This window comes from Sarcophilus harrisii, chromosome 4 (genome assembly GCF_902635505.1).
Source record: "Sarcophilus harrisii chromosome 4, mSarHar1.11, whole genome shotgun sequence".
Classification (NCBI taxonomy): Eukaryota; Metazoa; Chordata; class Mammalia; order Dasyuromorphia; family Dasyuridae; genus Sarcophilus; species Sarcophilus harrisii.
In genome coordinates, this window is record NC_045429.1 from 427,906,517 (window position 1) to 427,920,404 (window position 13,888).

Consider the following 13,888-nt stretch of genomic DNA (forward strand, 5'->3'; position numbering starts at 1 on the left):
TATAGAACAATAATATTTCATAACATCCATATACCATAATTAGTCAGCCATTCCCCAACCGATGGGTATCCACTCAGTTTCCTGTTCCTTGCCACTACAAAAAGAGTTGCTACAAATATTTTTGCACTGTGGGTCCTTTTCCCTTTTTTATGATCTCTTTGGGATACAGGCCCAGTAGAGACACTGCTGGATCAAAGGGTATATATAGCTTGATAAGCCCTTTAGGCATAGTTCTAAATTGGTCTCCAGAAAGTTTGGATCAGTTCACAACTCCACCAGCAATGTATTAGTGTTCCAGTTTTCCCATATCCCATCCAATATTCATCATTATCTTTTCCTGTCATGTTAGTCAATCTGAGAAGTGTGTAGTGGTACCTCAAAGTTGTCTTAATTTGCATTTCTCTGATCAAAGTGATTTAGACTATGACTAGAAATGTTTTTCATAATTACTATTATAAACTATATCTCCTCTCATTTATCCTATTCTCCAAATTTTTTTACCCTTTCCCTCCTCAAAAGTGATTTGTTCTGACCACCATTCCCTCCTCAATAGACCTTTTCTTCTATCATCCTCTCCCCTTCTGATATTCCCTTGCCCTTCTACTTTCCTTCTGGGCAAGATAGATTTTTATACCCATACATGTTTGTGATTTCCTCTTTGAGACAATTCTGATGAGAGTAAGATCCTCCCCAAATCCCCCTTCACTAAAGAACTTTTTCTTACCTCTTTTATGCCAGACAATTTATGCCATGCTACCTCGCCCTTTTCCTTTCTCTAAATACATTCCTTTCTTACCCTTTAATTTTAGTTTTTTTTAGATATTATCACTTCATATTCACCTCCCACCTGTGCCCACTGTCTATGTATACTCCTTCTAACTGCCCTAACAGTGAGAAAGTTCTGGAATTACAACTATCCCATAAGGGAATATAAACAGATTAATCTTATTAAGTCCCTTATGATTTCTCTTTTTTGATTACCCCCTTATATTTCTCCTGAGACCTGTCTTTGAAAGTCAAATTTTCCATTCAGCTCTGGTCTTTTCATCATGAATGCCTGAAAGTGCTCTATTTTATTTTATTTCTACCTTTTCTCCTGAAGGATTATATACTCAGTTTTGCTGTGTAGGTGATTTTGGGTTGTAATCCTAGCTTCTTTGCTTTCTGGAATATCATATTTTAAGCCCTTCAATCTTTTAATGTAGTAGTTACTAAATCTTGCGTTATCTTGATTGCAGTTAACTATACTTGAATTATTTCTCTCTGTGTGGGAAAAAGGTGAAGAACTTACCGATTAAGCACATATTGATCAGGGATTGTTATCTAAAGCCTTAAGGCCTCAGTTGAGGAAGCATATGATTTTAGATGAGGCCTGGACTATATTCTACTGTTCAAAGAAGACACCGGTGAGAAAGTTCCGCTGTCCAAAAGAGGATCCATGGAGAGGAAGCATGCCATTTTAGATAAGGTCTGTACTATATTCTATTGTTCAAAGAAGGACACTGGTGGGAAAGCTATACATCTACTGCATTCCACTGATCAAATACGGGAATAGACTTATGTGACCAATCACACCATATAGACGGTGGGATTTTCGAGGTTCTTTGTCTGAAATGTATAAATATTGTGAACATTTTCAAGGGAGTGGCTCTCTCCTGCTGTGAATTTGGCTCACAGACCAGGATGGGGTCTCAAGATTCTAATAAATAATTCTGCTTTCTATGAGTGATCTCTGTAGTAGTCACTTTGGGTAGATCTTTTTGTCCCAAACATCTCTATTTTCTCCTTGATCTGCTAGTTCTGGAATTTGACTACAAATTCCTATTCTCCATTTAGTTCCAATCATTCACCAAGTCCTGTTGGGTTTTTTCTCTGCAATATTTCTCGTAAGAGGCAATATGGAGTAGTGGATGGAAAGAAGGCCTTAAAGTAAAAAGAAATCTGAATTTAATGCCTGCTTCTGACACTATTGTGTGGATGTTAAACTTCTCAGTGCTCTTGGCTAGCTTGAGGATTATAAAATGCCCAAAAGGTACTAAGTTGTATTGATAAAGGGAATTTATTTATTTATGAACTCTCTATATCAATGAAATTAAAGCTTCAGGCTCAATCCCTAGCATGTCTCACATTTGTCACTTGTACATTTCTAATATCACTATCCTGTCCAGGCTCTCATCATGTCATTCCTGGCTATTATTGAATAAACCACATTTCTGACTCAAAACACTTCCCTATTTGAGGGCACTTATTCCCCATATGAATATTTAGTGGGTTTTAGGAAAATTTCAGGGTAAACATTGTGATTTAGTGATAATATCTTCAAATTTATACCTATATTTTAGCACTTATTGTCTATCTCTACTGTACAATTTAGCAATAATTATATACTATCTTCTCTTTAACTGGACTAACAGTCTTTAGGACATATCTTTTTCATAGCTGGTAGTAATGATGATGAGAGTGATGATAATTTTCAAAAATGAGTATAAATAAGCCTTTCATAGTCCAACCTATCATATAGACCTTGAGGAAGAATTAGAACAAAAATTGTGAATATCAGATAGGGTAATGTACAATGTGGAGTTCGTCCTGGACCAGCTATGAGAACTGTGAGTGGCAAGATTCCCTTACTGCATTCCTGCTGGCTAATCTATCTTTGGTGATAGCTCTTTATGAGTTAGAATCAGGTCAAAATGAAGCAACTATTGTTTGGACTAAAAATATAGAAAGGGAGTTTTTGCTGTTGTTATTATATCATTTAGTTGTATTCAACTCTATAGAACTTTTTATTTGGAGTTTTCTTGGCAAAGATACTGGAGTAGTTTGTCATTTCCTTCTCCAGTGTTATGTATTAAGCCTACTCAAAACCATTATGAAGTCAGCCATCCAAAAGCAGGGCAAAATGATTTATGAAATAGGTTGTTCCCCTTTCCAAACAAATGCAGAATCATCATTTGCTGGGTATGTTGTATAAGGGACCATTGATCTCATACAGTTTTAAGAGAATGATTCCACAACTACGATTGTTCAATCCTCTTTGGTTGACCAAATTTGCTATAAACAAAAAGACCAGCAGGGGACACCATACACAAAAGCCTCAGTGCAAAAATGACAGCAAGTCTTTGAAGCTTCTTGCTGGTTTAATCAAATTTGTCTTTATCTGAGATTTTTATATATGCCAGTTCCAGATGTTTAATCTAAATTGAGGGCTATTGATTTTTTTTTCTTTTTTGGTGTCATGAACCCCTGTTGTGATCTGAGAAAGCTCCATTCTCAGAAGTCTTCTGAAATACATAGTATATAAATTACATTCAATATTAAATTTCAATGAGAGGTTAGTGAAAATAAGTATTTTTCACTACTTTTTCCCAGTCAAGTTCACAGACCCCTTGAAATCAGGATAAGAATCTCTGGTCTAAGAGAATATATTCTCTAAAAAGGGATTGACTTCAATATTCAGGGAGTCAAGTGACTTGGATTTTATTTTGCTTCTGCCCATAACTTGGGAATTTAAGAAAATCCCTTAATCTCTTCAGGTCTTAAATTTCTTATTTGTTAAAAGAACTGAGTTAAGTGATCTTTAAGATACCTTCCAGCTGGAAAACTCTTCAATGTTAGTCCAGAATAGGGATAGATTCAGGGTTACAATTTTGCCTTCAGCTATATTCCTCAGAATTATGGTTCAGTGTTTTCTTTTTTTTTTTTTTAATGAACAAACAAAACCATCCATTTTGAAAAGTTAATGACTAATTATATTATCAGCCCAAGCAGCTTGAATGGTTACTTTTAGCTCATCACTTATTTCTGGTTTTGATTGTTCTCATGAACAATGTGTGAGTTTCAATCCAAGTCATCAAATCTTATCAGATACTAAAAAGTGGATATGTACCTTCAGAGATTCAGTTGCCTCATCTACAAACTGAAGAACTAGATGATTTTCCAGAGGAATTCTAACTCTCACTCCCATATTGTGATTCTAGAACCCTAAAACAGTGAAAAACAAAAATAGAGATATTAGAACAATGAGAGTAAGAATCCCTGAATATCTTTCTGTCTTGCTTGACATTGGACCAGACTGGAGTAAAACAGTGGTTCTCCAGAAGAACAATTTGATCTATAATAACAATAATAAAAAGAAAAATAACCTTGAAAGATATAAAAACTTTGATCAGTGCAATGACCAGTCACATTCTGGGAAACTAATGATGAGTCATGTGTCACCTACCAACAGAGAGACAATAGACTCAACATGGTGAGTGAAACATGCATTTTTGGAAATAGCAAGTGTAGAAATTTCTTTTGTTGATCATGTGTATTTGCTACAACGGTTTTTTTTTTCTTTTTCTTTTTTTCATGTATGGGAGTATGGGAGAGAGAAGGGAGTGGAAGCCTAAATCACCCTCCCCCGCAAAGGAAGAAAAGATCATCATTGAAACATTTTTTAATAAATAGGACTAGCAAGAATCATGGACATGGACAGCTCTGAAAATTAGAAATTGAATTCACTATTCAATTAAAGAAGAGAAGCAATCTGTACATAATAGAAATTTACAATTACATGTACAGTCCTCTTTTTTTCCCCATTCTACTTTCATAATGGAAATGCCCATTTTATTTGGTATTTAAGATTAAAATAAAAAAGGAAATTTTTATTTAAAAATAGTGGTTTTATTATACATGGCAACAAGAAGATTATATAATGATCAATTCTGATGATTAATCACTTTTCTTTTTTTCTTTTTTTTTTTATTTAATAGCCTTTTATTTACAGGATATATGCATGGGTAACTTTACAGCATTAAAAATTGCCAAACCTCTTGTTCCAATTTTTCACCTCTTGCCCCCCACCCTCTCCCCCAGATGGCAGGATGACCAGTAGATTTTAAGTACATTAAAATATAAATTAGATACACAATAAGTATACATGACCAAGATGTTATTTTGCTGTACAAAAAGAATCAGACTCTGAAATATTGTACAATTAGCTTGTGAAGGAAATCAAAAATGCAGGTGGGCATAAATATAGGGATTGGGAATTCAATGTAATGGTTTTTAGTCATCTCCCAGAGTTCTTTCTCTGGGCATAGCTGGTTCAGTTCATTACTGCTCCATTGGAAATGATTTGGTTGATCTCATTGCTGAGGATGGCCTGGTCCATCAGAACTGGTCATCATATAGTATTGTTGTTGAAGTATATAATGATCTCCTGGTCCTGCTCATTTCACTCAGCATCAGTTCGTGTAAGTCTCTCCAGGCCTTTCTGAAATCATCCTGTTGGTCATTTCTTACAGAACAGTAATATTCCATAATATTCATATACCACAATTTATTCAGCCATTCTCCAACTGATGGACATCCATTCAGTTTCCAGTTTCTAGCCACTACAAAAAGGGCTGCCACAAGCATACTTGCACATACAGGTCCCTTTCCCTTCTTTATAATCTCTTTGGGATATAATCCCAGTAGTAACACTGCTGGATCAAAGGGTATGCACAGTTGATCAATCACTTTTCAATAGTGAGGTGATTCAGGCCATTTCCAATGTCTTGTGATAGAGAGAGCCATTTTTATCGAGAGAGGGACTGTGGGAACTGAAGGTGGATCACAACATAGGATTTTTACCTTTTCTGTAGTTATTTGCTTTCATTTTGGTTTCTTTTTTCATTTTTTCCCTTTTTGAGCTGATTTTTCTTTTGCAGCATAATTGGGGAAATATATAGAATTGCAGATGTTTACCATATATTAGATTACTTGCCATCTAGGGGAGGGTGTGGGGGAAAAGAGAAGGAGACAAAAAATTTGGAACACAAAGTTTTGCAATGTTGAAAACTACATATGCATATGTTTTGAAAATAAAAGATTTATCAAAAAAGTAGTTAATTTTAAAAATAGTGGGTTTAAAGCTCATGCAATAGGCACATAAAATTTCAGTTAGATCTATCAGAATTATATTGAATTTGCACTTGTAAAATTCATGAGTATCTAAGAATTTCTCCACTTATATGAAATTTGACTTGGAATCTCAAATGCATATGTAAGTGTGCCAGAAATTCCTCATATCAAAAAATAATGCTGAGCATAAAAGGAGAAATCATACTGAGAACCACTGGAATATAGATAATTGAACTTCTCTGTGTTTCTCTGTCTCTGTCCCTATTTCTGGTTCTGTCTCTGGATCTCTCTGGTTTTCTCTGTCGTTTTGTCTCTGTCTGTCTCTGTCTCTGTTTCTCTCTCTCTCTGTCTTTCATCTCTCTTTTCTCTCTGCCTGTCTCTCTCTTTCTCTCTGTAGCTATCTCTGCATATGTGTGTTTCTCTTTCTATTTGTCTCTATCTTTGTGTCTCTGTCTTTGTTTCTCTGTATCTGTCTCTTTCTGCTACTCTGTTTCTGTCTCTCTGTTTCTGCCTCTGACTCATTTTTCTCTCTCTCATCTCTCTGTTTTTCTCACTCTCTTTCTCTGTATGTCTATCCGTCTCTCTCTTTCCCTTTGTATCTATCTCTGCCTATTTGTGCTTCTCTTTCTGTCTGTCTGTCTCTGTGTGTGTGTGTGTCTCTCTCTCTCTGCCACTCTGTTTCTCTCTCTCTCTCTTCCTCTCTTTCTTTGATCTCTCTCTTCCCTCTCTGTATGTCTGCCTGTCTCTTTCTCTCTGTGTTTGTCTCTGTGTATGTGTGTCTCTTTTTTTGTCTCTCTCTCTCTGTGTCTCTCTCTCTGTTTCTCTGTGTCTCTTTCTCTCTCTGGTTCTCAATCTGTTTCCCCCTCTCTCTTACACACACACACACACACACACACACACACACACACACACAGTTGCTTATTGATGTTTCTACTAATGGCTCATTTGCTGCAGATTCATGTTCAACTTCCTATTGCAAACTTGTTCTACCAGCTGCCTTATGAAGGTGGGGAGGACATAGGATCATGAGTTGAAAACTGGAATTAACTTTAGAGATCACATAGTCCAAGAACCTCATTTTTACTGACTACCTGAGCGGGTACAGTGCTCTATTCCTAAGAAACAGAGTTAGGATTTGAACCCAGGTCCTCTAACCTTAAATCTAGGTCTTTCCCTGAAATTTTGGATCGCAAGCATTGTGACTGCTCCCTACTCTATGCTTGGTCTCTCATCCATTTATAAGAGCAATCTGACTGGGATTCAGTATGAAGGACAATTTCAACCATAGTAGAAAACTGCTCAAGAGACTGGGGTTCAAATCCTATCTCAGACACTTGCAAGTTGAGCTTATAATCCTGTACTAGTTATCAATTTTTCCATCTTAGTTTCCTCTTCTGTAAAATATGAAATATTTGTACTACCTGCCTCCAAAGTTTCTATGAGGAAAATAATTTGAAAATCTTGAAGTACAATACCAGTGTGAGTTGCTTTTTATTAATATTTTTTAAAAGATGCTGGAGTCTAGAATCAAAATCTGGGGTCCCATTCTCTTGGCTCCTCCAGCTGTGGGAAAATAACTTCAATGTTCCAACCCTCCCCACTTGTTCTACAGGAATAATGAGATCCTCTTTTGCTTCAAAGCATTTGGGGGCAGGGAGAGAGAGAGAAGAGAGGACGAGGGTGCAATTGCCATCTTATAGCACCAGGACATCTGCAACAGTGGTGATTCTCTGGGAAGAAAAGATAGAAAAAGGAACTGAGTTAAAATGCCAAATCTTAGTTTTTCAACAGCTTACTATGTGATTTTGGGCTTGTGATTTAACTTTCCTGGGTCCATTTTCTCATCATCAAGGCATTTAGATGACTAAAGCAATGGTCTTAAAGTAAAAGAAAAATCTTGAGTTCAAATCTTGCCTCAGATACTACCTTAGTAATAGGCTAATCACTTAACTTCTGTCTGCCTCAGTTTCTTCAGTTGTAAAATGGAACTAATAATAAACTTGCTCCAAAAGATTGTTATACTGATAAGAGTTTAAGCCCTGGAACCTGGGCTGTCCCAGCCCCCCCCCCCCCAATCTGGTCTGACCAGCTCGGGCTGTCCCAGACCCCCACCAAGATACCCAATATAACAGCTTCCTTCAACTAAAGTCTTTGCAGATGGACCCTTGGCAGCTCTCTTTACTGCCAGGATCTTCTGTCCACTAAGAAAGCATTCCCAGTGCAAAACTCCATTTTCCATAGATCTGCCACTATAGAAGTCAGTCTCTTCTTAAATTGATTTCTATCCAACAATACATTTTCATTTTGTAACTAATATTCAGGAACAAGTGAATTCTCTCATTCCCAAAACCCATGGCTGATTTAAAGGGGATTCTTAACAACTCTCTTATTGCCACTAACCTCTTGACCACCAGGAATTGAGACCACTCAAACCACTTCAATGAGTCTAACTCCTTTTTGAAACTTAGCCTGAGGCCAACCACATAATAAAATCTTTGCTTCTTGATTTGAAGATGGTTAAAGTCTACAAATTTTTTTGAGACACCTTTTGACACTGGCCTTAAATCCCAATATATTTTGGGGGTTCAGCTCTACATCCTATCATTGCAATTCAGTCCAAGGTTCTCTAACTTGGTTTCTATTAGCTAATCAGTTATTTCTGGTTTTCACTGTCCTAGTCATTGCTATTTGGATCTCAATCTGTTATGGGCCAGAGCTTGAAACAAGGTACTAAGTCAGTGGAATTGATAGAGACAATGGTTGTTTAACATGGTGCTTAAGAGTTCTCTAGTTCAGTACCTGTTCTTACTATAGTTCTACAAGTTTCACATCTTTGATAAGAGACCATATAAGCTTGGACAAACTCAGCCTGAATCAGAATGAGGGGGGACCAGAGAAGTGGTGGCAGGCTCTCCTCCTTCACTTTTCCACTGAAACCAAGATCCCAAAGGTCTCCAGAAAAACTAGCTGAGCCCCAAGTGAAGGAGACAAGACTTTGAAGGAGACAATAAAGGATTTGGACTTTAACTCCTGGCTGCATTTGGAGTGATTACTGAACTGAAAGGAAGGCTGTCCCCAGAAGCCCCCCAAGAAACCTGCTCCCAGAAAAGATTACATTTTAGAGAAGAAGATTACATCAATCCAAGCCATCAAGTTTTACCTCACACTAGGAAGCAAGTCTGTACTTTCAGGGACATTCAAGGATTCTAATAATCCATATTCCTTACTGCCTTTTGGATAAATTTCATGCACTTGAGCCTGAAATTCAAAACTATCTTTTCATGTATATATTCACCATGACCTGTGAACATTTAGTATTTTCTTACCTTTTTGATTCTGTTCATGATTCTCTTTATTCTTAAAATGCTTCCCCTTTATTGTCCCTCTATCTTTATCTGTTGGAATTCTACACATGCTTGAAGAATAAATTCAAATACTATCTCAGCTCCTCCATGAAGTCTTCCTTGATCTCTCCTTTTGCCTCAATGAATAATAAACCTTCCTCCCTCACATCTCACTTTGTATCTTTCCTGTATCCCAATATCATTTTATACTGCTATTATACTCCCAACAAGAAGGTAAACTGTATGAGGACTTGGGACCTTTTTATCTGTGTATCTTCCCAATCCCTAGTGCCCAGAATACTATTTTCTATATAGAACAGATGTTGGTTGAAGCTGAAAACCAAACTCTCATTTATCATATAATATTGTATATTTATATATATATACCTTTAGTAGATAAGAAACTTCTAGAAGACAGGGATGCTTTTTTCTCTAAATTCCTTTCTTCCCCAGAGCCTACACACAGTATATTCTTAATAAATGTTTATTTTATTATAGATTTAAGAGATTGGAATCCAGAATTCATAGAGTGTGCTTAGCATAAGAATTATAGAGGCAGACTGCTGGGGTGGTGAAGTTGGGAGATCTAGATTTAAATTCTGACTTTGGGACTGTTTTGCTACTTATAGTCCCTTAACCTGGATTGGAGGGAGGGCAGTTTGCCCCAGATGGCTTCCTTATCCTGTGGGTACCCAGAGGGGACCTAGTCTCTCACCTATATGACTGGAATTTGCTGCATTTTGGTTTCCCAACACTTGTCAGATTGAGGTTGATCTGGTTTCTTTATGTATTTGTAACTCTTTGGAGTCATCTTAAAGTCAGTCACATTTTTGAAAATGGCAAAATAAATACGTGGGAAGCCCAAGCTTTAGTTCCATTCATAGTCTTTCCAGCCCAATCTTGTCTGCCTGGAGTGAGTTGCTGAAGATCTGGCAAGAGCAAGACCTGAAACCTGGGATTACTAAGGGAGTGCTCCCCAATGATTCTTTGATTTCTCAAGATCTTCTTAGGTGTGGTCTGTAGCTACCTAAAAGAGTAGGACAGTGAGCCAAAACTCATCGAGCACAAAGGAAGGACCAACCCAGAGTCAAGGAAAGGTTTGTGGAGAAAGTCAATGCTAATACTTGCAACTCCTTTATATAGCTATTTACATTTGTAAAGAACTTTGCATATAGCATTTCACTTGGTCCTTGCAACTGGGTGAGATTCCAGGCAAGTGCATGTGGATTTTGCCTCATTTTATATACAAAGAAAGAAATAAGATAAAACTCCACACCTCTGTGTTCTCAACTAAAGGAGAGAGAGAGAGAGAGAGAGAGAGAGAGAGAGAGAGAGAGAGAGAGAGAGAGAGGAACAAGAACATTATTTCTGGGCATTTCTCAGAGTTGAAAGAAACCAACAGTTATAGTTCCTATTGTCTGTTGTTTAGTAATTTTTCAGACATGTCTAACTCCTTGTAATCCCATTTGGGGTATTCTTGGCAAAGATGCTGCAATGATTTGCCATTTTCTTTTCCAGCTCATTTTATCAATGGGGAAATTGAAGAAAAAGATTAATTTTCTTGCACAGGGACCACAACTAATTAAATCTGAGGCTGATTTTGAACTCAGGTTTTTCTTATTCCAGGCCCCATATTCTATCCTCTTGTCTAAACCCATCATTTCCTGACTCTTCTGGAACTACAAGTCATTCTGTTTTTCTTCTCCACAACCCACTACCCTCCATTATTCTAAATCCCTTAATGTCTGGGCCAGCGGCATACCTATCTGTAAGTTAGCACTACAAGCCAAATCTTCCACACCAACTCTGCTATTCCCCTCGAACACCTTGCCTCCTTTCTTTCAACTCTAGCTTTCATGTCAATCAAGAAAAATTCCATTGTCTTTTGCATAAAATATTTTATTTTCACATCATTTTCATTTCTAAATGTATCCCATCCTTATATGCTATCCAATAAACCATTCATTGTAATAAAACATTTAAAAAACAGGGGGAAAACATTTTAGCCAAACTAACCAAGGTATCAACCAAATGTAACAATGTATGTTTTACACCCATAGTTCCCCACCTTGATGAAGAAGTGAGGGAGAATGACCCTCTTCACTGGATCCAAACTTAATCACTATAGTTATAAAATATAATTTCTTTCCATTTATGTTGTTATTTGGTTCCTATTAGTTTCTGTTGTGTCTGACTCTTCATGACTCCATTTTGGAGTCTTTTTTGGCAAAGATACTGCAATAATTTGTCATTTCTTTTTTCCAGCTCATTTGATAGATATTCCTCATCTGAGGTAAGCAGAATGAAAAGGCTTGCTTGGGGTCACACAACTAGTAAGTATCTGAGGCTAGATTTGAATTCAAAAATTTGAATCTTCTTGACTTCAAACTTGATGCTCTTTCTACAACCCCATCTACATGCCCCGATATTGTTATAATCATTGCACATATTGTTGTCCTCCTTCTGCTTGCTTTAACTTAGTTCAAATAAGACTTTGCAGGTTTCTTAGAATTCTTTATATTTATTGCTTCTTATGGAACAATGTAACATTGCATTCATTTACCATAATCTATTTAACTGTTGCCAAACCAATGGAGATCTACTTTGTTTCCAATTCTTTGTGCTACAAAAAAAGTTGCTATTAATACTTTGTTGTAGACTTTCTCTCTAACCTCTTTCAACAAGGATTTCTTTTTGTTTGTTCATTTGTTTTTAATAATAAATGTAATTAATAATTAATTTTAATTGTTATATTTTATTTTTCCAAATACATGATAGTTTTCTACATTCACCTTTGCAAAACCTTATGTTCCAATTTTTTTTTCTCCCCTCCCGAAGACAATAAGCAATCTGATATAGGCTAAATATGATACAAATGGAAAAATGGAGGCCTACATTAACAAAATGACCTGCCCAATGATATGCAACTAATAAGCATCAAAGCTGTTTCAAAAGCACCCCAATTCTTCCAAACCTATTTCCATATTCATCACAATATACAAAAAAAAGTCAAAACCCAAAAAAATCAGATCAAAAAGGGAAAAACACAAGAAAGAAAGAAAAAAACCCAAGCAAACAAACAACAACAAAAACAAAGCAGAAAATATTCTGCTTTGGTCCATATTTCAGTCCCCATAATCTCTCTCTGGATATAGATGGCACTTTTCATCACAAGTCTATTGGAATTGCCCTCAACAATGATTTTGTGACTGGCCTGTTATGAATTCAAATGGACACTGAAACATTATCTGTGTGATCTTGGATAAGTCATGTAACCTCTTTCGACCTCAGATCTGCAGAATGAGGATAGTTAGATTAGACAACCTGGAAAGTGCTTTCCACCTTTAAAATCTTTGAACTTATGAGGTGAATGATCAACTGAAAAAGATACTGGAAATCACCAGAGAAAGCTGCCATTATTAAATGAGTGATCATTCTCAAGAAATCAAAGAATCCATAACCATCCAGGGTCCAAATCAGGAGGAACAACAACTTAGGGTCAAGAGTTCAGGACAATCACGAGCTGAGGCAGTTTGATAGACATAACATAAGCTTAGGTGTAGCCTTCTTTAGAGAGTCAGATTATGATAGTGCATAGAACAGTGCTTTGAAGGAAGACCAGAGTCTAAAATCCCACTTAAGCTCTTCTTTGACTTCAGTGTTCTTGTTTGTTAAATGGATATAAGATCACCTACATTGAAGGGTTGTTGGGAGGACCAAATAAGATGACATATATAGTTCTGTAAAGCTGAAAATTTTACATTAAATATTGAACTTAAAAAATATATATTATTGTTGTTATTTCAACAGCATAAATATAAGTCAAGCTCCCTCTTGTTTCTTTAAAGGCCTTGTAAGAAGTGGATACCCAAACACAAAATCCCTTAGAGGAGAGATGGTTATCCAGATACTGGAGGTGAGCTTTGGATTGTTCTCAGTCATGGCAGCTCCCTATCTGGAGGTCATCACATCTATGGATTTGAATTTCTGTAGATATGGTATATTTGATGAAGATTGTAAATGGAGAAACCTGTGAATGGAGGAACTCTACCAGTTTCAGCATTGCTGTTCTCTGAGGGTTAAACTGAGCCCAGAAACTTTCCCACCATCTTTGTAGAATGACAAGCATGCAAATGTCTGGAATAACAGCTACTTAAGTTCAGTACTTATAAAAACAGGACTAATGACATCATGCCTGGACAACTGGCACCTGAGAGGCCCTGGGTGTTGACTGAAATGGCAAGGCTGGTTTGGGGAGAGCTAAGTTCTCATCACTTCACAACAAAACATAGCTCTTGACCACATGGAATTAATGTTTACAAAAATTTTTCTACCATGTGGTGAGATAGTCTCAGTGTTATTGTTTCCATGATACAAATGGAAAAATGGAGGCCTACATTAACAAAATGACCTGCCCAATGATATGCAACTAATAAGCATCAAAGCTGTTTCAAAAGCACCCCATGCCATTCTTTTTTTATAATATTTCCTATATGATCTCCTAACTAAGTAGTTGTATGCCTTACAATAAGTCAAGTAAGGATTCTGAACTCCAATGTTCTAATCTGTAAACTTCAGGAGAAGATGTGTGAACCAAAAAGAGAACTAAAATTAATTTCCAGATCCAAGAAACTTTGGCCACAGCTTTTCAT